The 21,494-nt window shown below is 37.1% G+C and overlaps 2 pseudogenes; both read left to right on the top strand.

Annotated features, from left to right (window-relative positions):
- The window catches only part of LOC101413643 (vomeronasal type-2 receptor 26-like), a 35,388-nt pseudogene extending 20,827 nt beyond the window's left edge, over positions 1-14,561 (top strand).
- A 3,517-nt stretch (positions 14,562-18,078) lies between these two features.
- On the top strand, positions 18,079-20,407 carry LOC139436149 (vomeronasal type-2 receptor 26-like; annotated as a pseudogene).
- Positions 20,408-21,494: the final 1,087 nt, after the last annotated feature.

The raw sequence follows: 21,494 nt of genomic DNA, 5'->3' as shown, positions 1-21,494 counted from the left end.
CTTGTTTCATTTCTAAATACTGTTCATTTTAAAGAATCTACTAAATATTGAATATTTTCACCTCTTTTTAATTCTTATAGGTACCGCGTGCTAACTGATTGCGCAACTGGAGCTCCTCTTTTTAATTCTTAATGTTCACTTTCATGTCCCTAATATTTGACAAATATTCATCTACCTATTTTTAATGAAATTATCACATCATTTTTTTTCTGTCTTAAAATTTTACACTGTTCATCCCCAAACTACTCGACAAACTTTTATTGAGCATTTTTGTCTAAAGATCATGGCTTTGCAGCACATAAATTTGAGATGCTTATTAAACGCTCAGAATTATATATTTTATGAGCCATTGGCAATGTGGGCCCAGAGATTGGGGTAACATCTGGAACAGAGATATATATATTTGATAGTCTCTGACATATATGTGACTGAACATGATCATTCAAGAAATTCACACTTCTGGGAAAAGATAAAAGATCCTGGTCTGAACTCTGGGCTACTCAGGCATTAGGGGATGGGGAGATGAGGAAGAATCAATAAAGAAGACTGATTAAGAGTGTCATAGCCTTAAAATTTATTTAGGGAACAGAATCCTAGAAACCAATTAAGGAATGGATTTTAAAGAGGAGAGTGTTATATGTCAGTGGTAGACTAGCGTAAGACAGATTTTGATAATTATTTGATTTAGCAACTTAGAAGCTATTAATGACATAGCATAAAAAACTATAAGAGAGACTGAGATTAAGGCCTGGTGGAGTAGTTACAAGAGAGAATGTCAAGAGAAGTATAATATAGAAATAGTAGTTATATATGTAGTATAAGCAGTGAAAAATGAAAGATATTCAATATACTGTTATTTCCTAGTAAAATTATTAATTTTTAAAAATTTCTTTCACAGTGCATGTAACAGGTAAGATGAATTAAGTGGTTCATGAGGAAACACCATGATGTTATGTAAGCAGTAACTTTGTGTTCTCTTTAGATCAGCTATGGTCTGCTTGATCACAGTCTCAGGGATGGAGTTCAGTTCCAGACCCTTTGCCAGTTCCCCATGAGCACTACAGCTTTGTATCAGGGATTACTCAGCTCCTGCTGCATTTTGGTTGGGTCTGGGTTGGCCTTGTGGTTCCAGATGACATCAGAGGGGAAACCTTCCTCAGGGACATGACAGGAAATGGTCAACAATCGACTCTGCATTGCCTTTACAGAGAGGATTCCAGAGTTTCCTGAGAACAATTAACAGACTGCTTTTTGAAGAAAGATTGGTAGCTATAAATGTCTTGTTTCATTTGGTGATACATATTCTCTTAAGAGATTTGTATATACCATCTTTTGCTATCCTCCATTTGGTAATGTCTGGGTCACAAATTCTGATTGGGATATAATTACATTAACTTTTGGACAAAGACTCACTTATAGATAGTTTGGAGGAGGTTTTTCATTTTCTGTTTACATAGATGAGATCCCTATTTTAAAGAATTTCTCCAAAGTGTTTAGCCTCCAAAATTTCCCCGTGATATATTTACTCAAGATTTGTGGTCTATATTATTTAAATGTCCAAGTGAGGACCAAAATGGGGTTGGGATATTGGAACATTGTGAACAAAATGGCATTCTGGAGACTCGCCTTCTTCAATTTTGGGACATGAAAATGTCACCTCAGAGTTACAACATCTATGCTGCTGTGTATGCTGTCACCCATGCACCCCACAAAGGACTCACACTGAAACTGGAAGAAGAGACAGTGGACAAAAATGCAAGTTTGTCTCCTCACCTGTGGCAGGTAGCAAAAACTCATTCTTGTATGTATTTTGCTAGGATGGTTGGCTAGAATTGTCCACTCTATTTCTGGATTCATGATTTTTTGTTCATTATTCTCCAATTAGATTAAAAAAAGGCTATTTTGCAACAAAAGGTATTTTTTAACAAAATAAGTTTCAGGAATTCCCTTATTCCCACCTTCATAATATAAAATTTCCATCTTATAGCTATGAATAATATTTAAGAAATTATATATCATAACATAAAAATATTTAAACCAAAATATTAACAGCCTTTAATTATTATAAATCTTTTGCTAATTATTTTATTTTTATTTTCTGTTTGTTATTTTGGGAAAAAATGAAAATGTTAAACTCAAAAGAATTTTTACAAGCATATTTATAGATTCTATAATATACTCTTCAGTGTTTTGATACATAAATGTCATTTTAGAGTTTTTTGTTTTGTTGTGTTCAAAGAGTTTTAGAAAGGATAAGTGCCTTCTTTAAAATGAACTGGACTAAATGGTGTAGCATGAATTCAATTCAAGTTGTTTAAAATTCGAAAATACTCTTTTCATTGGAAATGTTTATCTCCAGATCTAATTTTTTCTATTGAACTATGGAAAATAGAATCAAATCATGCTGATAACACATTTAACTGATTTCCTCTGACTGATTTCATAAAGATTAAGAAGAGGTCCATTCTTTATTACCTCTGAAGTGTTTCCAAGGATTTATATACTTTTACTGTGGCAATGAAATACTTTAGGAAAATATTATTGTTTGCACAGTTTTAAAGATTTTTTTCTTTGTTGTGTACATTCTTAATTATTTAAATATTCCATTGTCTTTTCCTTTTGCAGTTTTTAAATTGGGCAATGTTTTTTCAAATATCCTGTTTTATATTGCTGAACAATACCATCTACATTCTAGCTACCTTGTCAATAAGTAGTCATTGCAGTCCAGCAAGATTCCCTTTCTAGAAACAAGTAATTTCAATAATAGTTTCCCATATATCCTTTTGGAGATAATTCACCTCTATTCAGAAATGGGCAAGTGTGGAGATATGTGCTTTTATTTATTCAGTTTTTCAAAAAAACAATAATGAAATATACTTCACTATGTGGTATATATTGTTCCACATCAGTACATGAAGAGTTTTCTCATTTGCTTTCATTGATGCGTAGTATTTCATTGTAGGGAAAGACTATAATTTAACCAGTTATTCCTTCATTTAACAAATATTGAACACCTTTTCTTTTGTTAATTTTTCTATTTGATATCTACTTTATGAAGTGGTGCCCAATTCTTCTGCCCATTTTTCTATTTATTGACTGCTTTTACTTTTTGATTTATTAATTTATAGAAATTCTATACAAAATCTATCAGAAATACATACTGAGAATATCTTTTGCTCTGTAGGCTGACTTTTCACATTTCTTAATGTACTCTTTTGAGTAACACAATTTCTTACCTTCAATATTGTCTACCTTTAATTTTTTCTTGTAGCTTGCTGAATTTTTGTTTATTTGTTATATCAATTATTGAGGGAGCCATGCTAAAATCTTTCATTATGATTGTAGATTTGCCTAGTTGTCTTTTAAAAGGATTTGTTGAATTTGCCCTAAAATCCTGAAAATTTTGCTTTCTATATATTGTTTTGAGAGGAGAAAGCAATATAAATATATATTTTTATATTTGAAAGATTAGACTGGCTACCATGTTAAAAAAGGACGAGAAAGAAAAAAAAATGTTTGTACAACTTGCAGAAATCCACATGAGATTATTGTATTTTGAACTACAATGTTGGGACATGGTTTATAAAAAAGTGAATGGATTGAATTTATAGGATTTGATTGTTATGTGTGTGAGGATAAGGGAATAATTGAGAATGACTCTCCAGTGTGAATTTGCCGATGATGAACAAGATGTACATTCTGCCTGAAAGCTTTACCACATTAATAGGGACTTTTTCCTGTATGAATTCTCTTACATAGCAGAAGATTTCCAATCTGACTGAAGACTTTGCTATGTTCTTTACACTCATTAGGTTTCTCTCCTGTATGAATTCTCTGATGTAGAGGAGGAATTTACGATCCCTGAAAGCTTTCACCCAAACTTTACATTCATAAGGTTTCTTGCCAGTATGAAATCTTTGATGAACAACAAGGGATGCCTTCTGTCCGAAAGCCTTCCCACATTAAGGATATCCATGTGGTCTTTTGCCAGTGTGAATCCTCTGATGTACAACAAGATATAAGCCATCACTAAATGCCTTTCTACATTCAATATATTCATAAGGCTACTTGCCAGTATGGACTCGGGTTTTGAACAAGATGTGTAATCTGCCTGAAGACTTTACCATATCCTTACATTCATAAAATTTCTCCTAAGTGTGTATTTTCTGATGTGGTGCAGGGTGTACTTTCTAGCTGAGAGATTTTTCTGCAATCTGCACATTTATAACATTTTCCTCTAGTGCAAATTCTCTAGTGTTGAGCAAGGTACTTTCTCTGCAGGAAAGCTTTCCCTCAATACTGGTATTCAAAGAGTTTTCTCTCTCTAGTATGAACTCTTGATGTGGAGTATGTGAGCCATGATAGCTGAAGGCTTTCTCAGAAACATTGCATTTATAATGTTTCTCTCCTATGTGAATTCTCTGATGGACAGTGAGGAAGAAGCAATAGCTAAAGGCTTTCCCACACCAACTGCATTTGCAAGATTTCTCTCCTATTTGAATTCTCTCTATGCTGAATAAGGCTCATATGATCAGTCACAGTCTTCCCACAATCAATTCAATCAAAGAATTTCTCTTCAGTATGATAATATCTTTCAATGTGTATAAAAGAAACATTCTGTCAAAGCCTTTTCCCCAAGTCCATTCATTCATAAGGTTTTTGTGCAATATGAATACTCTGATGTTGACCAACATGTGCATACTGGCAGAAGACTTTATGACAATGTTTACATTGATGAGGTTTTTCTCCAAGATGAGCTCTGATGTTGAATGAGATGAGCACTCTGGCTAAAGGCTTCCTCTCACTTGATATATTCATAGAACTACTCTCTGGTAAGAATTCTTTGATAAAGCATAAAAGTTGAGATTTAGCCAAAAGTTTTTCACAGTCATTACCTTTCAGGAGTTTGAATCTACATGACTACGCACTAATTTCTTAATTTTTATGTGATATATTTCAATTGCATTGTATTTTTTTCCTATCTTCTCAAACTTGCCATCCAACTGCTGAAGTATGTTGTTTGTTCTTTTACTTTTCACTTCCAAAGATCCTTTCTTACACTCTGAATTTTCTTTCTTATGTTTTCTTTTCCTGTTCTTTTTTCAGGATTACAATGCATTCATTCTGAAGATGTAAATTTTATTTTTGTTTCAGCGTATTTTCCCAGATTTATTCAGCTTTCTTGAAATTTTTTCTTAGAGTTTTCTTTTTTTTTATTGACTTTGTAATAATATTACATTAAAAAATATATATATATGAGGTCACATTCAACCCCACCGCCCCCACCCCACCTCTCCCCCCCCCCCCCCAGCAACACTCATTCCCATCATCATGACACATCCATTGCATTTGGTAAGTACATCTTTGGGCACCTCTGCACCTCATGGTCAATGGTCCACATCATGGCCCATACTCTCCCCCATTCCATCCAGTGGGCCCTGTGAGGATTTACAATGTCTGGTGATTGCCCCTGAAGCACCATCGAGGGCAGCTCCATGTCCCAAAGACGCCTCCACCTCTCATCTCTTCCTGCCTTTCCCCATACCCATCAGCCACCATGTCCACTTTTCCCAATTCAATGCCACCTTTTCTATGTGGACATTGGATTGGTTGTGTCCATTGCACCTCTATGTCAAGAGGAGGCTCAGATTCCACATGGATGCTGGATGCAATCCTCCCACTTTCAGTTGTAATCACTCTAGGCTCCATGGTGTGGTGGTTGTCCTTCTTCAACTCTATCTTAGCTGAGTGTGGTGAGTCCAATGAATCAGATTGTAGGTGCTGGAGTCTGTTGAGGCTCAGGACCTGGCTATCACATTGTCAGTCCAGAGATTCAAATCCCCTAAATATATCTTAAACCCCAACACTAACTGCACCTCCAGCACATTAGCATGAAAGTCTTATGAAGAGAGATCCCATCTGAGTCCAGATTCATCACACATAAACACCATTTCCAAAGAGGGGCCATCTGACCTGGTAGTTAACCCCATCGGCCATGACCATAACTCCCATGGGTCTCTTTAGCCCTCAAAGGAACCAATATCTGGGGGTTGTATCTGCTTTATCTGTCTCTCTGACTCTGCTCAGTTGTGCATAAGGGCAATCCTTCTGCCAGCCTCCAGACTCTTTTTTAGAGACTCGTAGCCATATAAACTCATTTCTCCTTTCCATTTCCCACTTACATTAGGTCAAACAGCATTTTAAAGTCATGTTATTTTATGTACACAGGGATATTCTGCTGATCCGCATTGAACCTTCCGTATAAGGTCATTTTCCAGTTGCATCATCAGTTGGTACTTGATAGTGGTCCCTCGGTGCCAGGGAGGCTCATCCCCGGGTGTCATGTCCCACGCTGGGGGGAAGGCATTGCATTTACATGCTGAGTTTGGCTTCGAGACTGGCCACATTTGAGTAACATGAAGGCTGACAGGAGGAAATTCCCAGGCACAATGTTGCTCTAGGCCTTATTCTTATTTTAGGCTTATCAGCTCACAAGCATAGTCATTAGTGTCAGGGGCTCACTGTTGAACCCTCACTCCCTCCCGGTCCCCGCCGCTGCACCTGGGAGACTGTCGCTGCTCCCCTAGGGACCATGACAGAGCACCACTGGACAGGAACTCAGTACCCCCCTTCTGTGGTTTTTAATTGTTGCCACTATGAGTATATCCAAACATTACCATGCACCCTGGACATATGTTCTGTACAGCTCCCTGTCAGCCATATTTCACCTGTCAATGGCATCCCATACCAGTATCCCTCCATTGCCATTATGAAACACTCTGTGATCCAGAACTCCCCGAAATTTGAAGCCCAATATAATGTCAGGGTCCCTTACTAGGAAATGGCATATAGCAATGGGTTTAAAGGTTAGATAAAGAATACGTGTAGACTTGGAAAGAATTCTATATCCTATCTTTTTCTTTTTCTTTTTTTTTTTTCCCCTAATTATTGAGCTTCACTTCACAGGAGCCCTAGACCACAGCAATGCATATATATAATATACAGCACTCCCATACACCCACCACAAAACCTTTTCCCTTCCACAGCGATACCCTTACACCCTTTTCACAACATATTTACTTAATGTGATATACAGAGTCTAAGACAATAGCTTTCTAACAAGGTGACATCTGTGCTTACATTGTGGTGCATACTTTAGGATACACAGTTTTTTACATTCTTAGTTATCCTATGTTTTACATTATGGTTTACATTATCAGTCTGTCATCTCCTATATGTTATGGTGTAATATTACATGTTTTATATCCATCCTTGTGTACTCTCACGAAACTCCTCTCTTACCCCCCATTTACCTTGGTTTCACACATTTAACATCCATTTTCCCTTCCACCTTGGTGCCCACAGTGAGAGCCAACCTCCGTTTCCCAAGGAGCCACGTCCAGAGATAGATGGAATAGTGTTCAGGGCCTAACTTGCTCAACTGCCCCAATGCCCTGGGAGCCACCCTTTCTCTCGAGGGATACATTTCCCTCTATTTGATGGCATTAGTCCTCCCCAGGATGTGGGTCCACCCCCACTCTCACTACTTGGGTTTCTACCCCATGGTGTCACCCATTCTGGCAGAATGAGCATTTAGACATTGCCTGTCCTGCATCAGACCCTCCCCTCCGAGTGTTCTAAACAGGTAACCCTCTTTATTATATATTGATATGATTTTCTCAGCATTTTACTCTCCACCAACACCTGACCCTCTCCTGTGTTCGTATGCTACCCCTCCCGCCCCCCACTTTTGGGCAATGTTACCCATCCGCCCCTCCCCAGCCACACTCAAACCCGCAAAGCCCCAACCAAAGGCAACCCCTTGCCCCCCTTTTATCTCTTCTTTGTGTTCATACTTACCACCATCTCGTCTTAATATCCACCCCTGCAGACATTGGCTCACATCCTTCCTCCACCCTCCGATTTCTTGTAAGCCTATCGTTCAGTCTCTTGCTATCTAGGGCAGCTTGGTTATTTCATATCATTGAGGTCATGTAGTATTTGTCCTTCAATGTCTGGGTTGCTTCACTCAACATAAGGTTCTCAAGATTCATCCATGTTATCACATGTGTTTGTAGTGTGTTTGTTCTTACAGCCGAGTAGTATTCCATTGTGTGTATATACCACATTTTACTGATCCACTCATCTGTTGATGGGCATTTGGGTTGATTCCAACTTTGGGCGATAGTGAACAATGCTGCTATGAACATTGATGTACATATATTGGTTTGTGTCCTTGTTTTCAGTTCTGCTGGGTATATACCCAGCAGTGGTATTGCTGGGTCATATGGCAAATCTATGGCTAGTTTTTTGAGAAACCGCCATACTGTCCTCCAGAATGGTTGGATCCTTCTGCATTCCCACCAGCAGTGGATGAGTGTTCCCCTTCCTTCACATCCTCTCCAGCACTTGTATTCTTCTGTTTTTTTCATAGCTGCCAATCTTATGAGTGTAAGATGGTATCTCATTGTAGTTTTGATTTGCATTTCCCTGATAGCTAGAGATTTGGAACATTTTTTCATGTGCTTTTTTGCCATTTGTATTTCTTCTTCGGAGAAGTGTCTGTTTAAGTCTTTTTCCCATTTTTTAAATGGGTTGTTTATCTTTTTATTTTCAAGATATAGGAGTTCTTTATATATGCAAGTTATAAGTTTCTTATCAGATATATGATTGCCAAATATTTTCTCCCACTGTGTGGGCTCCCTTTTTACTTTCTTGACAAACTCCTTTGAGGTGCAGAAGGCTTTAATTTTGAGGAAGTCCCATTTATCTATTTGTTCTTTTGCTGCTCGTGCTTTTGGTGAGATATTCATAAATCCATTTCCTATTACAAGGTCCTGTAGATGTTTCCCTACACTGCTTTCTAAGGTTTTTATGGTCTCGGCTCTTATATTTAGGTCTTTGATCCATCTTGAGTTGATCTTTGTATAAGGTGTGAGATGGTAATCCTCTTTCATTCTTCTACATATGGCTATCCAGTTCTCCAGACACCATTTGTTGAATAGGCCACTCTCTCCCAGTTGAGAGGGTTTGGTGGCTTTATCGAATATTATGTCGCTGTATATGTGAGGTTCTATATCAGAGCTTTCAATTCGATTCCATTGGTCTGTGTGTCTCTCCTTATGCCAATACCATGCTGTTTTCACCACCATAGCTTTGTAGTATGTTTTGAAGTCAGGTAGTGTGATTCCTCCAATTTCGTTTTTCTTTTTCAGTATGTCTTTGGCTATTCGGGGTCTCTTTCCTTTCCAAATAAATTTCATAGTTAGTTTTTCTAGTTCCTTAAAGAAGGCTGCGTTGATTTTTATTGGGATTGCATTGAATGTGTAGATCAGTTTTGGTAGGATAGACATCTTAATAATGTTCAGTCTTCCTATCCATGAACAAGGAATAGTCTCCCATTTATTTAGGTCTTCTTTGATTTCCTTGAACAATCTTGTATAGTTCTCGGTGTGTAAGTTCTTTACCTCTTTAGTTAAATTTATTCCTAAGTATTTGATTTTTTTATTTACTATTGTGAATGGTATTTGTTTCTTGATTTCCTCCTGATCTTGCTCATTATTGGTGTACAGAAATGCTGCTGATTTTTGCGCATTGATCTTATAACCTGTGACTTTACTAAACTCATTTATGAGTTCTAGAATCTTCGTTGTAGATCTCTCAGGGTTTTCTATGTATAGGATCATGTCGTCTGCAAATAATGAAATTTTGACTTCTTCCTTTCCAATTTGAATGCCTTTTATTTCTGGTTCTTGCCTCAGTGCTAGAGCAAGTACTTCTAAGACAATGTTAAATAGGAGCGGAGACAGTGGGCATCCTTGTCTTGTTCCTGAGTTTAGAGGGAAGTGGTCTAGGATTTCTCAATTGTAAGCAATATTGGCTTTAGGTTTTTCATATATACTCTTTATCATGCTCAAAAAATTTCCTTGTATTCCAATCTTTTGGAGTGTTTTTATCAAGAAAGGGTGCTGTATTTTGTCAAATGCTTTTTCTGCATCAATAGATATAATCATGTGATTTTTTTCCTTCAATCTGTTTATATGGTGTATTACATTGATTGATTTTCTTATGTTGAACCATCCTTGCATACCTGGGATGAATCCCACTTGGCCGTGGTGTATAATTCATTTAATGTGTTGTTGAATACGATTAGCAAGTATTTTGTTAAGTATTTTTGTGTCTAGGTTCATTAGAGAAATTGGTCTGTAATTTTCCTTTCTTGTGATGTCTTTGTTTGGCTTTGGTACTAGGGTAATGTTGGCATCATAGAAGGAGTTGGGTAATGTTCTTTCTGTTTCGATTTTTGGGAGTAGTTTCAGCAGGATTGGTGTCAGTTCTTTCTGGAATGTTTTGTAGAATTCACCTGTGAAGCCATCTGGCCCTGGGCTCTTCTTAGTTGGGAGATTTTTAATAACTGATTCTATCTCTCTGCTTGTGATTGGTTTGTTAAGATCATCAATTTCTTCTTTTGTCAATATGGGCTGCTTATGTGTTTATAGGAATTTGTCCATTTCCTCTAGATTGTCATTTTTGTTGGAATATAGTTTTTCAAAGTATCCTCTTATGATAGTCTTTATTTCTGTGGGGTCAGTGGTGATATTGCCTTTCTCATTTCTTATTTTGTGTATTTGCATCTTCTCTCTTTTTTTCTTTGTTAGTCTTGCTAAAGGTTTGTCAATTTTGTTGATCTTCTCAAAAAACCAGCTCTTGGTCTTGTTTATCTTTTCAAGTGCTTTCTTATTTTCTATTTCATTTAGTTCTGCTCTTATCTTTGTTATTTCCTTCCTTTTTCTTCCTGTTGGGTTACTTTGTTGTTGTTTTTCTAATTCCTTCAAATGTGCAGTTAGCTCTTCAATTTTTGCTCTTTCTTCTTTTTTGATATATGAATTTATGGCTATAAATTTTCCTCTCAGTACTGCTTTTGCTGCATCCCATAAATTTTGGTATGTTGTGTTATCATTATCATTTGATTCAAGGTTGTCATTGATTTCTTTTGAGATTTCCTCTTTGACCCACTGTTTTCCTAAGAGTATGCTGTTTAATTTCCAAATTGTGGTGTGAAATCTCGGCTTCTGTCCCTTGCAAATTTCCAGCTTGACTCCACTGTGGTCAGAGATATTGTTTTGTATGATTTCAATCTTTCTGAATTCATTCAGCCTTTCTTTGTGGCCTAGCATATGATCTATCTTGGAGAATGATCCATGTGCGCTTGAGAAAAATGTATATCCTGCTGTGTTTGGGTGTAGCGATCTATATATGTCTATTAGATCCAGCTCCTCTAATATACTGTTCAGATGTTTTGTTTCTTTGGTGATTCTCTTTTGAGATGTTCTGTCCAGAGTTGATAGTGGTGTATTAAAATCCCCCAGTATAATTGTAGATGTATCTATTGTTTCACTTAGTTTTTCCAGCCTTTGCCTCACGTATTTAGAGGCACCCTTGTTAGGGGCATAAATATTTATGATTGTTCGATCTTCTTGACAGATTTTCCCTTTCACTAAAATGTAGTATCCTTCTTTGTCTCTCACAATTGTTTCACATTTAAAGTCTATTTTGTCTGATATTAATATAGCTACTCCTGCCTTTTTTTGGTTATTGTTAGCTTGTATGATTGTTTTCCAGCCATTCACTTTCAGTCTCCATGCGTCTCTGGGTCTAAGATGTGTCTCTTGTAGACAGCATACGGATGGGTCATATTTCCTTATCCAATGTCCCAGTCTGAATCTTTTGATAGGTGAGTTTAATCCATTGACATTCAGTGTTATTACTTTCAAGGAATTATTTGTGCTAGCCATATTTTGATTGGATTTGTGTTTGTCATATTTTGTTTGTATTTTTTTTGTCTTTTTTGTTGTTGTTGTTGCTCTTATACTCTCCTCCAACTCTGCCTTTCCTGATTTTTCCTTTCTTCCTGCAGAACTCCCTTTAGAATTTCTTGAAGGGGAAGTTTCTTGTTGGTATACTCTTTCAGTTTCTGTTTGTCTGCGAATATTTTGAACTCTCCATCATGTTTGAATGCTAGTTTAGCTGGATAGAGTATTCTTGGTTGGAATTTTTTTTCCTTTAGTACCTTGACTATATCATACCACTGCCTTCTTGCCTCCATGGTTTCAGATGAGAAATCAGCACTTAATCTAATTGAGCTTCCCTTGTATGTGATGGTTTTCTTTTCTCTTGCTGCTTTTAGGATTTTCTCTTTGTCTTGAGCATTGGTTAATTTGACAAGTATATGTCTTGGGGTTTATGACTAGTGGAGTGCGCTGTGCCTCTTGGATATGCACATCTGTCTCTTTCAGTAGATTTGGGAAGTTTTCAGCCTTATTTCCTGCAACACTCCGTCAGACCCCTTTCCCTTCTCTTCTCCTTCTGGAATGCCTATAATACGTATGTTTGAGTATTTTGCATTGTCATTCAGGTCCCTAAGTCCTAACTGGATTTTTTCTATCTTCTTATTTACCCCTTCTACTATCTGTTTGATTTCTCATGTACTGTCTTCCACATCACTAATTCTCTGCTCTGTCTCTTCTAGTCTGCTGATATTTGCTGCAAGTGTATTTTTGATTTCTTGAACTGTGGTGTTCATTCCCACCATATCTGTTATGTTTTTGCGTATGTCTGCAATTTCCCCTCCAAGTGATGTCTTCATGTTGTTAACCTCTTTCATTACTTCGTCAAATTTGTCGGTGATAAATGTTCTGAGATCTTTCATTCCTTGTGCAAAGTTTTGCTCCTTTTTGTAATTTTTGGTTTTTTGAATGGATTCAGCCATGTTTTCCTGATTACTGGTTTGGTTTGTAGATTTTTGTTGCTTTCTGGTCATCTCTTTATCTTGACAGATTTAATCAGTTCCTTAGCTTCTTTGTCTACTCTTGGAGGTTAATTAGCTGTTATTTTTGCATAGGTGTTATATCTTCTCTTTGTCACTTTTTTCTTCTTATTCTAATTTCTTGTTGTTGGTTAAGTTCACTTTAAAGGAAAGTATATTAATGTTGGGGAAAGGCAATTGTGTAAGCAAGGGAAAAGTGTATAGTAGTATTGGTGATTTATGTTAACAAAGCAAGAATATGAGATCTGGGAGGATGGAGGTTAGCTTCATGTAAATTGTGCAGAGTTATAGCAGTAGCTAGAGTACTTATTATGAGGTAGATGATTGAATATGGGAGGAATGTGGTATGAGCTAAAAAGCTATTGTTTTCATGAGAGAGGGAAAGAGAAAAGAAAGGTAATAGTTTCAAGAGTGGATAACAGACAGAAAACAAAACAAAGGTATTAGGAATTAAGACTTAGACCCTTCGTGGATCGAAGAAAGGGAGGTGGGAGGTGGAATATAGGAGAGACAGTAGATGGTGGCGGATATCAAGATGTAGGGGAAAGAGGATAGTGTAGGTAGCCTAAATCAGTTCACACAGAAATGAGGCAGTGGAGGATGAGAAAACCCAGCGAATGTGAGGTGTTTCCTGCCGCACCTATTGTATAATTGAGTTAAAATAAACTAAGTAGAATGAGAGGGACAAGAGGGAAAGAGACAACAGAAAAAAAAGAAAAAAAAAGGTGGGGGGAAGGGACAAGAGGAAGAAAGGAAAAGAGGGTGGGCAAAGGGTGGGGAACAGGTAGGGGGAAGAAAAAAAAAAAAACCTTAAATAACTGAGTAAACAAAGACTTTGGGGAATACACTGTGAGAGAAGACTCAGGGATAATGCAGTGTTATCAATCAGGAAATTGTAAAAAGTAAAGAATAAGTCAATATGAAAATAAAAACAAAACAAAATGAAATGATAAAGAAAAAATGCCAACGTTGAAGGCTAGGGCATTTAAGGACCTCAGATGGACCTCAGTGCGTGTTGGATTCAGGGATGGAAAGTCTGAGATATTGAGGACTCAAGAGGTGTGAGTCTCTGTGGTGTGGGCCACCAGAGTTTAGGGAATTCAGACCTGGCAACCTCTAATCTGGTCAACAGGAAGCCTGGGAGCCCCACAGTGTAACACAGCCCTCAGGGATCCCCACAGCTGGGTGCCAGCCCTATGGGGGAAGTCAGATCTGCAAACTCTATATTGTGACTGAACCCTGCAATTCACTTACTTAGCTGGGCTCATTAGTATGTGTATCTCTCACTTCAGCTTTTGGACAGCTCCCGTCCTGTGATTACAAACCACTGCCACTAGATTGCGCCTCTACACCACAGCCACTTTACTAGTACAGATCTGAAGCCCGGCCTGTGACGCCGAGAACAGATTCCAAAACCGGAATTCCCAAGCTTCACAGAATATTCCCTAATCGGCTTCCAGGCGTGTCCCCCTCCCTTGCCGCAGCTTAAAACAATTTTCCAATTACATCCCTTTTTTGCCTACAGCCTATTTGGGTTGGAGCTCGGCTGCCAGGCTTTTGGGGGCGGGGCTTCAGGCAGAAGCTCTACTGTTTGTGCTCACAATCAAAAGTTTCTCCCGCTTCACAACAAAACACCGTCTATCTTCCCAAATCGATCCGCAAAGGCGACCCGTCGCATCAACCCACCAACAGCTCGCCCAGAACTTGTGAACTCCTTAGCAATCTAAAAGCATAGCCGCCGGGCAGGACCGCAGTTCCCCCCACCCCCAATAGGGAGGAGCCCATGCACGGGTCTCACCTGTGGGCAATAGAACCCAAATTATATCTACTAGACCAATCCTCTCCGTTACCTTTCCACCCAATCAATGTCCAGGCACTTCTGCCCTGCAAAAATCCCGAAAAAGCCGCGCCTTGGAGAACCTGCAGCCGCACCCAGCCGTCTCTTCCCGGGACAGACCGCAAAGGCAAGTTCACTCGGCGACCATCTTGCCTCCTCCTACCTTCTAAGAGTTTTCTTGATTAGTTCTTTTCTTTTTATGTTTGGAGTTTTTCTCAAATTCATTCAATTATTCAATATATAATGCACCTATCATGTGCCAGGTATTGTTTTGTGTAAAACGGACAAAGTAATGACCAAAACAATTTATCTCTATTTCAGAGGAAGAAACAGACAGTAGATGAAAACACCAATATTAACAATTAATAATTACCATTTATTGAGAATTTCATATTTTCCAGGCCCTATTAAAAGAAATTTATAGTTATCAACTCTTAATATTCACATATATATAGAAAAGGGGCCGTTGTACAACAGAAAACCATGTGGAGAGCAGAGTGTGAGGTGACGAGGCTGAATTACAAGCAATTGGGATAAGGTAAGGAAAGCAAGGAGGTGCTATTTGGCATTCATGATTATCCCTGAATATTTAATAATAATATGTGGTAAAGGCTGTTTCTGGAAGAATGATGATCTTCTTATTTTAGGGTCTTTCCTCTAACTCAAACTAGATGCATCATAAAACTGACTTACTGATAAATTGTTGTACCTGAAGGAAATAAGAGAAATCTTCAGGATCTTTACAGCAAATCTGAGCAAAACCAGAGACATCAGCTGGAGCATTGATGTGTGTGTAAACCTCAAAAGTGGGGGTACTCAAATATAAGTGAACCCACTGCAAGGAGAAAACTCTTGCCCTTATTTTACCTAAAATATCTAGCATATTGGAATGAAGTTGTATATTATACTTTTTAGGATTCTTTTATCTGACTCTTCATTCACAAATTGCTAATTTGTTTTTGTTTGCAAGAGGTTTTTCTACTTGTCCTTTTTACAAGAAATATCTTTACTTTAATCTAGAAAAGCATGGTATTTGTTTTCCAATTTTTTATTTTATAGTTTATTTATTAAATTCTCCTCCACTTAAAAAAAAGTTTTTCATATCTAGATAGATAATAGATCAAAAGAGAATCCCAAGAAGAAAAACAATGAAAAAAAAATTTTTAAAGCATCCAGAGGAAAAAAGATAGACGAGTTACTGAAGAAGAATTATAAACTGGCAGTACAATCCTCAATAAAAGCAATGGGAACCAAGATAGAGAAATAACATCAATATGCTGAGAGAAAACAAATGGGCATAAATGAAGGTTAGGAGGTGATTTTGAATTTGCCTTCACCTGGACTCCTAAACCCTAGTCCAGAGCTAGATCTTATAAAAATATAAGTGGGGTTTCTTCCTCTCAGTAATATTGAGAATATTATATTGAGGATGTATCAGATTCAGTAGCCAAATTGACACAATCATGCTCTTAGTGTTGAGCCTTTTATTTCCCAACCTCAAGTCTACAGCAATCTCTGGCTTCACCTGCACCTTTTCTACACATTGCAGACGGAGTTCTCAGACTTACCCATCTTATGTTGGCCAATTGACTGCACAATGCCTTGAAGTGGATGGACTTCAGGTTTTGTGGGTCTGTGGCTATTATCCACTCAGTACTTTGAATTTTCTTTTGTTTCTGGTCATTAATATTTGATTATGGAGTCTGGTTATTCTTTCATGCTTTCTCTTTTAATATGCTAATTATTATTGATGGCAATTTTTGTCAGTTATTGCTTTATTTTGGAGCAAAGGTGACATTATATTGACTAAGAGTTTCGGTATATTTCTGCACCATTATTTCCTATCCCTTTGTGTAATTATATTTCAGGTGTGGATTTTGTAAATCTTGTCATTTTAAAGGTACAAACAGATTTACAAAGTTGGGTTACTGACACATTTGAATTTATTTCTCTAAATTTATTTGTATTTCTATTTATCATCTTTACTCTTTGTTTCTTTTTCTCCCTATTGGATTACCAGAATTTTCATTATTTATCTGACTTGGTAATGTGAGAAATCCATCTGTTGGATTCCTAATCTATAAAACCTCTGGTAGGATGTGTCCTCTGAGAAACTCTCATAAGAATGAAATTTCCTTCTATTGACCACTTCTGGACCCACTCTCACTTTCGCCTTCTCTTCTGGTGGTGTTAATCAACTTGGTGGACTTATAATTAGTTTTCATATTTATATATCCTACACAGCTTATATGTAACTTGGTCAGTAGGTCCAACTTTCAATCTTCTCTTTACTGAATGCCATTTTCAGAATTTTGACCATATTTCTGGCAGATGGATTGTACTCACTTCTAGCTTCCTTATGTATATAGATATTTGTCCATTTAAAAAATTCTTTAAGTTAATTGAAGTGAATAGAGAGTGACTGTTAGGATCCTATGTCTACATATTTATTCATTTATAGATATTCGATATGCATTTCTTGGTTGTAGAAGCTGTGTTTAAATGCTCTCAACATTGTTGCAAATATTTCTGAATATGGTCCTTCAAGTAATGAAGATTGATTGTCATGGTGGGGCCTGAGGGGAGGGGGAAAGATGTGTTGAATAGATGGAATCAGTGTACCTGTGGGGCAATGGAAGTGTTCCACAAGATTATGCAATGATGGATATAGGACATGTTAAATTGCACCAAAAATGTATAAAAGTCTATAGGTTAAAATGTAAACCATAATGTAAAACATAAGATAACTAAAAATTTAGAAAATCATATAGTCTAAAATATAAACAATAAGGGAAACCGCCCCCCCCCCCAAAAAAATAATAAATGCTGTGCATGGAGCTGTTGTCAATACGGATATAGTTTCTGCCTTAATGAAGCTTTTATGGAGGATGTGATTCAATCACCAGTACAAATAAAGCTGTATTAAATATCTTTGATCTTTGGCTACAGGGGCTTCTTATTTGTGAACCAACTTGATTAATTTTCATGGTTGTATACAAAAAAAAAAATCAGCAATTATTTTTGTCTTCATTTCCCAGCTTCCAAAACAAATACAGATAATGTGCAGACTTAAACAATGGGAACTTATTGACCCTTAGTTGTGAAGCTAGACACCCAAACTGAGGCATGGCAAGGAGATGCTCTCTCCCCAAGGCTGTCATTCTGGGGTTGGTTGACTACCATCCTTGTTCCTTGGCTTTCCCATCACATGACCATGTCCTATTTTTCTCCTCCAGTTTCCCTTGGCTTCCAGTTTTTAATTCCTCCCTGCAGCTTTCTCCTCTAAAGCTTCCAGTAATTAAGGATTAAGGCCCAACCTCATTCTCATAAGCCACATCTTAACTAGAAATGACATCCTCAAAGGTCCTCTTTAAAATGGGTCCACCTCCTCCAGGAACAGATTAAGGTTAAGAACATGTCTTTTCCTGCTGGTATAATATTCAAACTTACCACATTTTTCTTATGTAATTTAATCAAGAGTAATTTCAAGCGTTTTGAGGGATTCAAGGAATAAGATTTAGGGCCTTAACATAAAGAGTTGATTGTATTTAGGTATTGGTTTTGCTTCCTCCACGCATCTTTGAAAATAAAGTCATATTGATTATTACGGTACATGAGATTTTCATTACCTGCTTATATTTTTGCTATGTGTATTAAATTACCTTTCCATTCCATTGGTTTAGTCTGTCTAATGATCCTGCTCCTCCTTCCCCCTGCATTGAAGTTAGATTCCTGTGTTCTTTTCTTGGACTACCCAGTGTCTAGATGTGTAGACTAAAGGGATATATAAGAAAGCATGAGGGAGGATGAGTGGAGCTGATAGCCAATTATTAGTAAGTGTTGTTTAATGATTATACATAAGCCCTTGTTATTAAAAACACCTGGTTCAGGGAAGTGGATGTGGTTCAAGTGACTGATCTCCTGCCTACCACATGGGAGGTTCCTGGTTCGGTTCCTGGTGCTTCCTAAAGAATTCAGCAAACTAGTGTGATGGGCAGGCATCCCAAGCTGACACAACAAGATGACACAAAAGACACAAGAAGAAAAATACAATGAAAGACACAACAAAGCAGGGAACAGAGGTGGCTCAAGTGATTAGGCACCTTCCTCCCACATGGAAGACCCTGGGTTTGGTTCCCAGTGCCTTTTAAAGAAACAAGGAAGACAAAGACACAGCAGGTGCAAACAACAAGGGGGTGAGGAGAAATAAATAAATAAAATACATCTTTTAAAAAACTGACTCATATCACTCTTTGAAAAGGGAAATGAACAGCACAAAAATGTTCAATATCTATTGAACAGCACAAAAATATTCAGTATCTATTCAACATTTTTGATAGTATCTTTGTGGGATATAAACCCACATTGAATATTCCTTTTAATATTATTCTTTCCTGTAACCAGTAAAATAATGCTATTTTACTTTTATTATTTTGTTGTTATCAAAAAACATTATAACTTCAAAAAAGTACCTATCATAATTCCTGAAACATAGATACTCATAAACATTAGGATCATTTATTTGCTAGTGTTTCCATAATTAAAGCCTAGAAACTTCAGATTATGTTCTCTCTTCATACTTATCAAATTATCTTCACAGTTACCAAATACCTTTTCTGATGTAGTCTGTGTTTTTTCTTCAACATCATTTTCTATACATGGCCTTTTCACAGTTAAATAGAACTTCTTTCTGTATTTTTTATGGATTCAAGTGTGCAATAGATTTCTCCTATCTACTGAAGGAAGTATTTTTTAATGTTATGATTAAGTGGGTGTAATTAGGTACATTTCAGGCAAAATTCAAATATGATTCTGCCCAAGATATATTTGTTTTATACCCATATAAGGTGATGACTAATAGGATGTAATAAATAAAACCGTCCCTTTCAGATATGAATCAATGTATCAAGTGTCCTGAAGACCAATATCCAAATAAGCAGAGAGATCAATGCATTCTGAAAATTTTGACTTGTCTCATAAAAATCCTCTAGCAGTTGTTCTATTCTGGTCTCTATAACCATTTGTTTCTCTGTCCTCCCTGCTCTGATTTTAGGACTATTTATTCTCTATCAAACATAACTGTTGTTAGAGCATAATCGAAATCTCAGTTACGTTCTGCTTGTCTCCTTAATGTTCTGCTTCCTCTCCTCGACTTTTATTGGTCTGCCAAACCCAGTCACCTGTATCCTAGGACAAACGTTCTTTGGAGTTACATTTTCTGTGGCTGTTTCTGCTGTTTGAGCAAAGACCTTCATCGTGGCTGTGGCCTTCAAAGCCATCAAACAGGAAACACATTACATGTGGGGAAGATTACCTGACACTCAAATGCTATCGACTTTACTGGCTCCATCATTCAAGTATGTATCTGTGCACTCTTGCTGGGAACCTCTTCCCCTTTCCCTGAGGTGGACACATGATCTGAATTTGGCCAAATCATCCTTCGATGTAACAAGGGATCCATGACTGCCTTCTACTGTGTTCTGGGTTACTTGGGCTTTCTGGCATTACTGAACTTGACAATTGCTTTTCTGGCCAGGAAGCTGCCAGGAAGTTTCAATGAGGCAAAAACAATCTCATTCAGCATGCTGGTTTTCTGCAGTGTGTGGATGTCTTTCATAGCCACCTAACTGAGCACCAAAGGCGAACCCATGGTGGCTTTGGAAACGTTCTCCACATTGGTTTCCAGTGCTGGCTTATTGGGTTGTATATTTCTTCCCAAATGCTTTGTGATTCTACTGAGATAAGATAGAAATTCAAGAAAAAAAAATTGCTTGGACAAATTTCTTCCCAAAGATAAAGGATTTAATGGTTAAGTTTCATCATCACTATAGAATGAGCAATAATAAGGAAATAAAGATCCAAGCTGTGGTATGAAATAAGTGCATTTCAGTACAACAATGAAAATTTTTCTTTATCAAGTGGCACCATTATCTTTGGAGGCAGCAAGTCATGTTGGAAAATGCTCTGTGATCAGATAGAAAAATGTTCAAATTCAGCACCCTGGTTGGCCCACTCTGAATTTCATGATGTTCAATAAGCATTTCCTTGAGTCACCATTTCCTCATCTCTACTAATAAATAAGTAAGAATTAAATGAAAACATGTATATGAAAACAGATGTTTCTTTTTTATTATTCTTAATATTGTTATCAATTGTTTCATATTTAAATAAAAATTAACTTTTAAAGAAAAATGAGTTCTGTTGGTAAAAGTTAGTGATACCTGGTTCTCTCTGAATAAACAAATTGTAAAGACTAAATAAGAAAATGATATAAAATATGAACTCTGGACATTGTAAATCATACTCTATAGGCTTCCATAGTCTATGGAGAATCTCATGGATCAAAGCTTAGGTAAATTCCTGAACGAAAAAACATGGAGCGACTCAGGGAGAAGACAGTGCTTTATCACTGAGGACCTCTGTCACAGAGAGAAACTTCACTCCACCATTGAACGGTTCCCCCATTGTTGGGGGAATGTTGCTTTTTAATATAGTCAGAACTTTCAAACACTTTCTTTCTCTCCCCACAACTGATTCTTGATGTCACCTACAATTTGTTATGCTACATTTTTCTAGCAGTGAAATGTGTCAGAGGTTAGATGTGGATAGAGGAATAAGGCTTAAATCCAGGATAATAAAATAATAGCTATAATTTAAAGGACATGGAAAATGTGTGGAATAAGTTTCCCTGGGAGATTCAGATTTTCACATGTGTGTTTTTTATGGACAAAGAAATTCCTATGTACAGACCTTTGTGGTAATCTAGCAACAAAATCCTCATATAAGCACATAAAGGCAGAAGGCCAAGTGGACAGAAAAGGAGAGTTCTGG

Source organism: Dasypus novemcinctus, chromosome 20 (assembly GCF_030445035.2).
Source record: "Dasypus novemcinctus isolate mDasNov1 chromosome 20, mDasNov1.1.hap2, whole genome shotgun sequence".
Taxonomy (NCBI): domain Eukaryota; kingdom Metazoa; phylum Chordata; class Mammalia; order Cingulata; family Dasypodidae; genus Dasypus; species Dasypus novemcinctus.
Note: the sequence above shows the minus strand (reverse complement) of the source record. Positions and strands in the feature narration are given on the sequence as shown.